At 41.0% G+C, this 13,282-nt stretch overlaps 1 protein-coding gene across 1 annotated transcript in view; it reads right to left on the bottom strand.

Annotated features, from left to right (window-relative positions):
- Window positions 1-13,282, bottom strand: part of uacab (uveal autoantigen with coiled-coil domains and ankyrin repeats b) — a 52,944-nt gene that overhangs the window by 12,075 nt on the left and 27,587 nt on the right. The gene's annotated exons all lie outside the window — the stretch shown is intronic.

Below are 13,282 nucleotides of genomic sequence, written 5' to 3'. Positions count from 1 at the left end.
GTCCTATACAGCAATAACTGCAGCTGGCTTTAGCCTTGTGGCTGGCCCCCAGTTTGTTTTCTTGTACCATTATCCACCCTGTTTAAACATCTTGCTTGATTTAAATTTCAATCCATGGGAAGAGAGGATGGGAGGATGGAGGAGCAATTTGTACCCGGCATGGGAAATGAGAGACTTGAGTCTTCCAGCTTTTCATTGTTCCACTGGATCCCATGATGCTGTGGTTGTGTTCATGGGAACAGGAGGATGGTAGAGGGATACATTCAGACGTACAGTGACTGCAGACGTCTCAGAGAGAATGATGGTCAGACTGCTGTTCTTTCCAGTGGTTAAACTACCCATAGGCCAGCCACACAATAAACAACTGCACCACATAAACTCAGCATCCTCAGAGAAGTTCAACTTAATAGTGCACCCACTATAGTTATAGTTCACTCAGGTACTAGCTTCACCAACACACTCTTCACCAATACCACAATAGCCCAAGACTGCCAACAGGTATGTGTTACATGTCACATCCAGCCCAGGAAACACGATGACATTGCATAAGAACAAGGCGGTTCCACCAAATATGTTCAACCCAGAGGAAAGAGGAAGGGTTTGTGTTCTGACCCTTACTTGGAGATTGTTACTATCTGGGTGTTTTTAGGAGACACCAGTGAGCTGGTCGCTTTGTGAAAGGGGAAATGGAGCTGTTGCAATGAGGGCGGTTGCGCTTCAGTCTCACACTGAAATGACACACAGTAAGAATGTGGGGGCAGGGAAGACATTATGAAGCCGTTTCCAAATGTGAGAAGCATTGAGATTGCGAGTGAGTGCACATGAATGAGTGTATTAGTGAGTAAAACTAAAATGTAGTATCTAGATATGTTTGATAAGTGTCATGTTTTCAGAGTGTTTGTAAGGGTATACAGTATACATATCCTCCTATGTGTACTGATGTGACTCATACTGTGTGTACTCACTCAAGATCAAATATGCAAACCATAACTTATGTTTCACTGAAAGTACAGGTCATGTTTGAACTGTCAGTTGCAAGCCATCAGATTGTATTTAAATAGGGCCACGTCAACATGACATACAGTCTAGAATTTTTTCATTTAAAACCTTCCATTGCTTGGCAGATGGTGTCGCACTACATCGTATTTCTCTTTCGAGCAATAGAACTGTGAAATAAGCCTGTAATACAACGCCACAACTTGACAGGCTCATTAAACCCTTCAAACCACATCCAACTTAATTACCTCCTCGCTGGTAGGGTGTGATGTTTGCATCTGTGAATTTAACATGTATATCCGTTTCCCGACCGCAGAGCTGTGGGGCTTGGACAGGTCTTAAGAATTCCACCCTGCACTCTTCGCTTCTGGAAGGTTCCCTGAAACAAGGCCCAGAGCCTGCCCTACAACACTGGGCCACTTCTGCAGCTCAACATAAATCCTTAACGACAAACTCTATAAACTTCTTTGGGCTTGAATATTTATGGATGCCTGTGGTTTGCCAGAGTGTTGTTTTCTGTCTGGGGCTCAACCCAAAAAGACACCACAAAAACTGATCTGCAAGGCCTCTTATCTGCAGTTTTCGGGGTGAGGGGCCCTGCCACACTGTTTGGGTGGTCTGCACCACTCCAGATTGAACCAAATGTCCAAAACTGGCAGGAAGCAACATTCCAGATATATCTAGACACAATCTAAACCTTACAGCTGCCTTTGGCTTCCACCAGAATGGATAATGCATGACCCCTTGATTCATCCTTTGGCCCAGACACTTTCATGCCCTGATGAAACAAAGTCCAAAGGCAATCACTTTTGGCCACATCATGCCCTTTGGGATACAAGAGTCTTTACATGATGTCCAGAAAGATAGCTGTAAATATAAGGCTTTTTTAGCACACTGTCAAATTAAGTAACAGTTGTACTTGATGACTGCTCTGCATTCTGCTGTGGAGTCAAGAGGGATATTAACACATATTCTAGATGTTAAAGAGCTGTGACCTCAGTGAAAACAGTCAACAATAGTACTTCATAAGACTCTCACCACCCCTTCAGTCTGGTAATTACTCACATTTACCATTTTTAATATTGGTAACTCGCCCCTTTTCTAAGATTCATAAGTAAAAGCCCTTAGGGGGAAATTTAAAATCTTGGAAGCCTTCCAAGACCCCACTGAAGAAAAAGAGTTGAAATAATTTCCCTCTGGAGTTTGTAAATGTATTAGAGCAGTCTGACTACATGGACTAACACATCGTTTATTTGCTTTAGGATGGGGAATGGGGTTGTTCATAACAGTAATGATAGACCGCAATGTGGAGACTGATCTGTCAATCAGCAATTTGATACTCAATGAAATCCTGGAGAGCAGGCAGAATGAAATTCTAACAGGTTGTCTGGATCTCAATTTAGCAACTATAATGTATATTGACATTTATATTTGTGTGATTTAATTACAAAATTAGAGGTGATGAAAAAACATTGTCATTAAAAAAAGGTTTCCCTGGACCTCATTATGGAAATAGTGGTCCAAGATTGTTGAGAAAGAACAGACAGTCATGTGCATGAACAAAATATTTTAGAATAGCCATTGGGCAAAGAACTGCTGGACTAGCATGTGGTTTCTCTTCTATCCCCAGCCACAGAGTTGTGCCACATTCCAACTCCCAAATCATTTCAGAACAATCATTTCAGAACACCACCATCAAAGATCACAGAACGTACAAAATTGTGCTATCCTTTGCAGGGTCATGTTCTCTGACAGCATTGAAAATCATCCATTACTCAAGGAAACATCAATTGAAACTGTAAAACGAAATAAAATGGCCAGGATTGCGTTGAATGAGGAAGTGTGACTTACATTTCATGAATTGTACAATTTCAAATGTATCACCCAGAAATCTTTTTTTTTTTTTCATAAAATGCAGACATTCATAATCTCAAACTGTATCAGAGAATTGGGGGACAACATCAAGTTTAGCTTTTAGTTTCCTCTCTCTGGTCTATGCCCAGGATATGAAGTCAACTTGTCATTGCAAAATTATATGACTGCCAAGGTACAGTAGTTAACCTTGAGGCATTTATAATGTTGAACCAAGGCTCATTTATTGCATGACTGAAATAATCTCCACAAAAGTGGTTGAACTGATGACAGGCCAGATTTATGATCTTTGTAAAACAGCCAACATAACTGCTCCTGCACGCATCATGAAAACGAATCAGAAAACTAATTTTACATCATATGATGCAGTATGTCAGCAAAGCCTGTCACTAATACTTTAAATTAAACAGTACAAGTTATGCACCAACCACTCTGTTTATCGCGTAGCTTCCTCTATCAACTTTTCTTTCATTTTCAAAACTGTGAATTTACACAAGTGTTAATCAGTGATAAAAAAACTAAACATGAAAAGTAGGTTTTTCTTTGAAATACTGCTCCATCTGAGCCAACAGTTTTCAGAATCAATGTATGGAGATCAAACATTGGCAATATGTTTTTGCATTGCTTCCGTCTTTTTTATCTGCTTAGAGCTGATAATAATCTGACAAATAATTTTCAGTTATATCAATTACAGCATTGCAGAGAGCAAGTGGGAAGACAACTTAGCTTGCCATGACACTGCACAGGGGAGCTTTTTACTGACTACAATATGAGGTTGTTTTGCCAAAACAAAACAATATTATAGCCTTTGATCTTCAACGTAAAAGAAGTGTCTTCTCAAGCACATACTTTAACTATTCCTGTGGGAATTGAATACAACTTTTCTGGTGGGAATTGAATAAAATTAAGAACCAGGATCAAAGATACGTCTGGCTTTATCTAGGTTGGAAAAAACAAAACAAATATATTGTGATCTGAGTAAATGAAACAAGAACCAGTGAACGAGTGTAGTTGGTTTGTTTGTGGCTACTTACACAGCGGGTCATGTTGGATTATACCTTCCAAAGGCATCTCCACAGACCCATCCTAATCATATATCATATTTACAACATTTGGATGCTCAAATCCACTAGGCTTGATGCTATGGATTTCTGCAATTATTTGAGCAGATGTTGCCCGGGCAGGTGTCTGCGAAAATATTGATAAAGGGACAACGGAGTGGTTTACTCTATGGTTGCCACTAGTGCCGACATCACATCACATTGGCCAACTGTCAGTCAGCCTCATCTGCCAATCAGAGGTTTGTTCTAAATCAATATTTGGTGATATTCCATTTCTCCGGAATCAGTGGCCACGCCAAGGTTTTTGCGTTTCGATTTTCAATAGCTCATCTTGCACTTTAACTCATCAAGAGGTATGAAGGGAACTGATTGTAACTTTTTGTCAATCTTGAACCCATTCAAGTGTCTTAGGAGAAACATCTCTTGGTTATAAAGTAGGCTAGTATGAATCAACATAATAGGTATACAGAATACAAAGAAATAGGGAAATGTAATATACAGTGAGATGGTGAGAGAAAGAGAGGATAGTGAGGAAGGATAGTGAGAGAACGAGAGGCAGAAGAGATCCTTCAATTTGTGAATACAATCAATCACTCAATTAGTCTCATGCAGGAAAAACAAATTATGTCTTAATGCCTTTCTCATGATGCCGTCTTTAATTGCTACCTAAGACAAACAGGTTGACATCTGGCTTTGACCCTCCTCAGTGCACATGGGGAGGGGGGGGCAACTGAATCTAGCCAGGTGTATGATAAGAGACAAACAACAAACAGGGGAAAGGGATGTGAAAGAGGAAAGAAAGGATGGAGGAAGGGAATTCAGTGATGAGTTTGTGTGCTTTTTTACTGAACCGTGACTGTGTTTACGAGCGTGAAACTGCCGGAACACAATAGAGCAGAGGCGGCAGCCTGGTGTCTCCTTCCCCTTCCGTCTGTCACTGATGGTCCAAAAAAGCAGTCCAATTGGAGGGGTTGCTGGCATCCTTCCAAGGCATTCAAAGTGTGTAAAGAGCACTAAATTATAATCAGTGAAACACGTAGTCATCATGGTTAATATTACCATACAATACACAGGAATTGGTTAGTTGCTCACCACATTATGAAATATTAACAGGCCAAACTGAGCACACCATTATTAGCACTACAACTATAAAAGGTTTATATATATATATATATATATATAGGACGACTTTGTTTAATTCTATCAGTCAAGTATCTGTCTTCTTCTATAGTATATTATATTTCTATAGTATATTATATTTCTTAGGGTTGTTTAAAAGTGGGGTTTTTACTTCAACACAGGATACATGGGAATCCTTTTTGGAAGTAAACTTGTTAAATTTAATCCGTTTGTCTGTAAGTATGTAATGTTGGAGGCAGTATTCACGAAAAGAGACATGTGTCTTGAACTGGCACAAATGTGTTTTGGTCTCTAATGCTAAATGACTAAATGTAAATGTAATTGAACTCTTCATGTAACAAACGTGATTGCGCCACTGACGGTGATACACAAGGCCGATGTTCGCCCGGACCTGGGATAGAACCCGCCACCTCCGACTCCTCAAGTGCGTCCAAAACCAGTCAAAGAAAAGCTAACAATATGCTGTCGCGGGTGGCCTGTATACATGAGTTTAACCGATCTACACCGGCTACATTCACTACACTTGTTATTGCGCAAAGGATTGTGGGTCAGAATAGTTAGAAAAGGGCGTTGATTTGCAAAATGAAAAATGCCACTGAATGTACCGGTTCTTCTACCAGGTGTTTCTATGTGACTGTGAAAAGAAAAAGTTCTGACACTGCAGTGTATAGAATAGTAGTAGGCCTTATCTGAGACACAGGGCTAATCTGCCCTGGCGTTATTCCTGACCTGGCTAACTCCCTCCTCATGCTGCTTTAGCAAAAGTCAAAGGTCTCTATTCTTGCCAGAGCTGGAACAAGGGGCATGTTTAAAACTGCCAATTTAACATTTAGTCTCTTTCCTGCCCCAGAGATGTACTCAACACTATGTTGGGGTGTATCTGTCTGATAATAGGCAATTGGCAGTCAATTAATGGATATCTGTGTCTGCAGGAGATGATTGAAGCATGGAAAACAAAATAGGACAGATTTCAAAGGATCAGAATTTTGAGGTTCTCATATTTTCAGACTGTGCATGATTCATTACCAAATGAGTGTTGTGCAACAATGATGAAATTCCCCAAAAGCCCAGCTTTCTTAGCCTACAGCATTGCTGGCAGATGAGTTTCATATGTCTTTCACCATCCTGATCAAAAAGCATCTCTGCATGAGGAGAACTGAACCAGCAGTGTTTAATGCATCATGAAACTGAAGGCCTGTAAATAGTCACAATCCCAATGTGATACGAGTCTGCCCTCTACAGGGTCGGGGGATAATTACAGATGCATTGCGATTATTGAATTGTCATTAAGTCAAGCACTCTTCTTGACTTTATAGTAAGTCCTGCCCACAGAGATACATACATACGCATACATAATAATGTATGCACATATACAAATTAGTATGTATCCCATTGGGAAACAAAAGCCACAATCAAACCCAATGTAGATAGTATGCTGCCTCAAGCAGAAATTATGCATGTGTAACAACCCAGATTATAGGGAGGGGCTATATTACTAACATATTTTAAGCAAATATATTGCAGTAGCTAATGAGGCAGCACATAGTAAATATGTAATGGGGTGTGTTGTTAAGATAATTACGACACTGAGTTCAGGAATATGAAGACCTGCATTTACTAGGACAGTGATTAATGGGATGTTACAGCAAATTCCATAAGGGGAGAAAAAAGGGTTGCTAACAAAAAGCTGGTATGAGAGGAGAGGTTTGGAACTACTTTGTTAACGGGGGTGAATATTAAAAGCAATTGCTCAACATTAATTTAGAAAATTATAGATTGTAAATCATGTATAGGCACAGGACTTAGGTTTGCAGTTTGCAGTTGATGACGTTGTATTGAAAGAGCTTTTTAAGATTCTGTTCACAGCATAGGCTAACCCACTAGAGGCAGCCCCACTACAAGCAGCCCCACTAGAGGCAGCCCCAATTCAGTTGAGAATGTGTATTTGCACATCACTGGATGCAGAGTCCACCTATGGGCTTTGACCCCAGGCCAGCTTTAATATTTGTTGTGAGGATGATTTATAAATATTTCCCTTTGGTCCAGCTCATGGCAAGGTATGAAAGGTCTAAATCAACCTTCTCTGAAGTACGGACATGAAAGCCTGGTCTCTTGGCCCAACACACACTCACACAGGTGCACACACTTAAAGACACACACACCCCAAAATCTCTCTCATTCACACATGCGCAGACGCACGTCTGTAGCAAATCAAAACCAAACAACGGTAATCAGGTGAACGGGGGCACTTCTCCAGGGAATTCTTCGGTGGGGAATTTATAGAAAGCACAAATGAGGGCACATTTGCATTCCAGCTCAAAGATACAAAAGTGCAATCACAGGCCGACAGGGCCTGAGATTAGAGCACCTCAAATGCTTGAAAAACTCAGCGATTAAAGTGGACATTTCAGGCAACATTGGAAGGTGTTAACGCCAAATGGAACAAGAAAAAAGGAAGGGTAATTAAATTAGGTTTCTACATACTTAACTGAAGGATTACACCTTCACACGCATGAACATGAAAGGAGAGTTGGGATTAAAGTGTGATGCGTTTCGCTCTGAAACTCAATAGGCCCAATACAATTTTGTATTTTCATTTTGAACTGTCATTTCTTTGCTATTAGCGATGATGATGATCTATCTATCTAGCATTGAACAAAGCCACCTAGAGTGCCATGGTATGGCATTTTTGTTGCTAACACTTTACTTCATTCTACTGTCTGTTAACTAATGAACCGACACATTTTTCTGTAGTAGCATTACAATGTAAAATTGATACATAAAAAGGCTGATTAATAAGTATTACGCCATGTTAAGCCTAAATATTCTACATTTTAATTTATACTTGCACTCATAGGCAGAGGCCCAAAAGCTGGTTTTAGCAACATTGAAAGCATATGGGCAGGTCATTCCTAAGTGCTCTTAATTACATGAGAGGATTGCTAAAGACTTCCAAATGTGGTTGTTTTTTAGGAGAAAGAAACAAAACTAATACAGATGTAGCTTTTCGTTTTACAACAACACTGAAAGAAGATTTTGAATTTCTGGATGAATGTCTGATTGATTATAGGGGTAGGGACCAAGAAACAAGCGTCATTGCTTTGTTTAAAATGTTCTGCTCACTTAGAGGCTTAACAAGCAAACAATGAAGGCTTCTACAACAAGGAGAGGGTTGGGCTTTTTTCCCCCAAAACAAAAATATTGGGTTTACAAACAATGCATTTCATTGTGCTTTCCATGTGTTGAAACTGAAATTCATTATATCATCAATTAAGTTAACTAAATAATGATGATCATTATACTCTACAAATTCACAGGTGGTAGCCGATACTTATTAGTGCACAATAAAAGGTACAAATGGAATACACTAGTGTTAAATTGATAACACTTACAACTGTCTCATGATTTATACATGTATAATTTAATAAATCCACTGAAAGAAAGAACAGAAAAGACTAGGGAGGTGCTACAACTGGCTGTCACTAGCAGAGCGCCATGTTGAATAAAACAAGCATTGCCCTCCAAGAACTGGTACAGATAATCCAAGGATACGATTCTCCTAAAAAACACGTTTATCCAACCTGTCACCTGTCTCAACAATGTTTCCAAGCAATTTTAGGCCCAATCTGATGTTCAACTACACACTTTGTGTCGTGTCAAGTCACTGGCAGACAAGAACATGAGAATGTAAAAAATGCATGTGATGACTAAAGATGTAGTGTTGGAGTGAGAAAAAGGGAGAATGATAGTTAGAGACTCGTCCTATTTGTTTTTGGTGTAAGTGGCAATACACTGAACTGGGTGGATTAACCAACATTAGTGGTTAACCAAGTGCTAATGAGAGAAAAAGAACACAGAACTCAGATAAAACCGCTTAGTGTACAGCAGTACAAAATGTCCTCACTTCACTTCAATGAAGGACTACTTAGGCTGCTAAACCCCACATGTAATTACCTGAAGGATGTTGCTGGACCTGTTTCTAATCTGTGTAGTGTGTGTGTGTGTGTGTGTGAGTGTGTGTGTCAAATTGTGAACCCCACTCCCTTCTGATGTGGACCTATTTAAGCAGTTCTTAGCACACATGTATTCCGCTACATGGACTTCCACACCTTTGATACGGCCCATCAAATTTCTGGGGACACTAAATTGATCACAGGCCCTGTAGTCTTGGCGAGTATGAGAAAAGAGTGTCCCCCTAATCCAGGTTTGATGTTTGACGGTCTGGAACTTTGACTCCTCTTATTACACCCCCCCCCCCTCCCCCTCTTCTGTGATCCCTCGCAGCCATGGCATAAATCCTGGGAAGGGAGTTTGCTCCTTTGTCTCTTATTTCCCTCCCATTTGAGTGAGGTGCAGGTCAACTTGGGATCAGAGATATGGTACTGCTGGAGGGAGGGAAGGAGAAACAGAGAGAGGGCTGGATGAGAGAGAGCGTAGGGTGAAATGAGAAAAAAGGGAAGAGAGAAAAAAAGAGAGAGAATGAGCGAGAACAGGAGGGGAAAGTGAGCCATGCTGAAGCCATCCAACTCAAATCAGCACCATGTGTCCTCCAGAGCCTTGTTATCCCATAAATGAACTTTATTGAGGCAACAAAGTGTTGTAAAACTCTGAAAAAACATTAAAGTGGCCTGCTGCCTCAGTCGCCACAGTCAACTAGGGGCCAAAGGGAACTTGGTCCTCTGGAAGGATAATTAAGAGGGGGAGGCCCATGGTGTACACTGTCTGCACCGTAGTGCCTGCTGGCCAGTTAGTGGGCAGGCTAGGTAATGGCCTATTAGTGACTGAGATTAGGTTGCCAATCTCAGAGAGGAAACAGAGGTGGCAGCCTGGGTCCTTGCCGTTGACATGACCCAGAGAAGGGGGGGTGTTAAGAATGTTGGTCAGGAGAAGGGGGAGAGATGGAGAAATATTGTGCGAGAGAGTTAGTATGCCGAGGAGGGCTAAGACGGAGACATTTGCACTGTTTCACAGAGGGCAGGGCTACTCTAAATGCACGTCAGAGTGATGATAGAGAGTTTGAGAACAAAGTGTGTGGGCGGATGAGTATTCAAGTTTTAACATCGTTAACGTCTCTATGTGGAACCCCCCACCCCAATACACAGTTGTTGCACTGCATGTGCTGTGTTCCTGCAGAATGTGATGAATGATGAAGAGGCGGTGGGGCAACTAGAGGGCATCTGGTTATGATTAGGGGCCTGGAAATAAGATTAAAAGGAAATCTCCCAACAGATTGAACTGTGTTTGCCATAGTTGCTGAGAACAGCTAAAGTGCAAATAAGTCATAAAACATGGCAGAAAGAGAGGACAGGGGCTGCCATGGAGACCTGGCTTTTAGATCTAAAAGAAATCTTGTCCAGAGGGAGCCTTGGATCAATTAAAAGGTGCTTGTGTGTGTGTGTATGTGTGCACACGGGGGCTTGCTTGCATGTTAAGGTCTTAATAAAAGCCTTTCCTAAAACTACATCAAGATGTTCCTTAAGCAGCCCTAAGAGACACAGCTGGAACAGATAATGGAAGCACAGTCTTTGAATGTTGTCTTACAGACAAAATGATGCAGGAGTTAACTTTGGGAACATACTTTTAGCAAGAATACAACCACCAGGGGCCCGTTCTCCGTACGTCGCTTATTACATCCGAGATCAAATGACACATCCAAGATGACATCATCTTGCTTATCATGATCTGGCTAATTCGGTTCTTCGAACACACTTGTTGTTTATGATTAGTATAGCTGGATTGAGTTATACGTTGGTCTAAAAGGGGGTATGTATCGATAGTAGAAACCTTGATCAGCAACGCTGCTCACATACAGTTAGGTCCATATATATTTGGACATTGACACAATTTTCATCATTTTGGCTCTGTATACCACCACAATGGATTTGAAATGAAACAATCAAGATGTGCTTTAAGTGCAGACTTTCAGCTTTAATTTCAGGGTATTTACATCCAAATCAGGTGAACGGTGTAGGAATTACAACACATTTTATATGTGCCCCCCCCCCCCCCTTTTTAAGGGACCAAAAATAATTGGACAAACTAACATAATCATAAATCTAATTGTCACTTTTAATACTTGGTTGCAAATCCTTTGCAGTCAATGACAGCCTGAAGTCTGGAACCCATAGACATCACCAGACGCTGGGTTTCGTCCCTGGTGATGCTCTGCCAGGCCTCTACTGCAACTGTCTTCAGTTCCTGCTTGTTCTTGGGGCATTTTCCCTTCAGTTTTGTCTTTAGCAAGTGAAATGCATGCTCAATTGGATTTAGGTCAGGTGATTGACTTGGCCATTGCAGAACATTCCACTTCTTTGCATTAAAAAACTCTTTGGTTGCTTTCGCAGTATGCTTCTGGTCATTGTCCATCTGCACTGTGAAGCGCCGTCCTATGAGTTCTGAAGCATTTGGCTGAATCTGAGCAGATAATATTGCCAGAAACACTTCAGAATTCATTCTACTGCTTTTGTCAGCAGTCACATCATCAATAAATACAAGGGAACCAGTTCCATTGGCAGCCATACATGCCCACGCCATAACACTACCTCCACCATGCTTCACTGATGAGGTTGTATGCTTTGGATCATGAGCAGTTCCTTCCCTTCTCCATACTCTTCTCTTCCCATCATTCTGGTACAAGTTGATCTTGGTCTCATCTGTCCATAGGATGTTGTTCCAGAATTGTACAGGGTCTTTTAGATGTTTTTTGGCAAACTGTAATCTGGTCTTCCTGTTTTTGAGACTCACCAATGGTTTACATATTGTGGTGAACCCTCTGTATTTACTCTGGTGAAGTCTTCTCTTAATTTTTGACTTTGACACAGATACGCATTCCTCCTGGAGAGTGTTCTTGATCTGGCCAACTGTTGTGAAGGGGTTTTTCTTCACCAGGGAAAGAATTCTTCTGTCATCCACCACAGTTGTTTTCCGTGGTCTTCCGGGTCTTTTGGTGTTGCTGAGCTCACCAGTGCGTTCTTTCTTTTTATGAATGTACCAAACAGTTGATTGAGCCACACCTAATGTTTTTGCTATCTCTCTGATAGGTTTGTTTTGATTTTTCAGCCTAACGATGGCTTGCTTCACTGATGGTGACAGCTCTTTGGACTTCATATTGAGAGTTGACAGCAACAGATTCCAAACACAAATACCATACTTGAAATGAACTCTAGACCTTTTATCTGCTCCTTGTCAATGAAATAACGAACTCCCATGAGGGAATAACATACACCTGGCCATGGAACAGCTGAGCAGCCAATTGTCCAATTACTTTTGGTCCCTTAAAAAGGGGGGGGCCACATATCAAATGTGTTGTAATTCCTACACCGTTCACCTGATTTGGATGTAAATACCCTGAAATTAAAGCTGAAAGTCTGCACTTAAAGCACATCTTGATTGTTTAACTTCAAATCCATTGTGGTGGTATACAGAGCCAAAATGATGAAAATTGTGTCAATGTCCAAATACTTATGGCCCTAACTGTAAGTCTATGGCTGCTCACCGTGGCCAAAATGAGCGCCCTGTTTTTTCCGCAACAGAGCCAACAGAGCAACAGCTTGCGCGAAGGTTACTCCGAATTTGAAGATTTTATCAGAACGCCAGGGAACACCTCAAAGTCTGCAAAATCCAAGAAAGAGGGCTGGCAAAAAGTAGCAGACCAAATTAAATGTAGAGGAGTGACGCGTTTTATCGCTTATTACAGTAAGCTAGGCCTATGTTTTTTTTATTTTCATACTTTCATATATCATCTTTAATGTCATATGATGTGGTTTCAACAAATGTATTATGTAAATGACACCCTCACAAAAAAACGATAGGCTATCCTCTCAAAAAGTAGGTTAGCATATCGCGCTGTGCTTAAGGAGCCTATCTATCACGCAATGAGCAATTAATTCGGTTTCATGTTAAATTCTGCTAATTATTCTTGCACCTTCTGCAACAGGTTCCTGTAGTAAAAACGGACAAGACATGTCTGTGACAGACTTCCTGTATCACCTCTGCTTGTAAAGCCTCAATCTATTCGTGTTTACATAAAATAAACCTGCTCCCGAGCAGGTTTAAGTTTACGGACCTGTTGCTATGACAGCAAGTCCAGGATGAGCTTCGAAGAACCGAACAATCCAAGATAATGACAAATCGTCAACAATCAAATCCAGCTAACTGAGTTAGCGACGTAGGGAGAACGGGCCCCAGGTGAGCATTCCACCTTCCAAACACCA

The sequence above is a fragment of the Osmerus eperlanus genome, chromosome 10 (genome assembly GCF_963692335.1).
Source record: "Osmerus eperlanus chromosome 10, fOsmEpe2.1, whole genome shotgun sequence".
In the NCBI taxonomy this organism is placed as follows: domain Eukaryota; kingdom Metazoa; phylum Chordata; class Actinopteri; order Osmeriformes; family Osmeridae; genus Osmerus; species Osmerus eperlanus.
The sequence above is the reverse complement of the archived record's forward strand: the minus strand, read 5'-3'. Positions and strand labels throughout refer to the sequence as shown.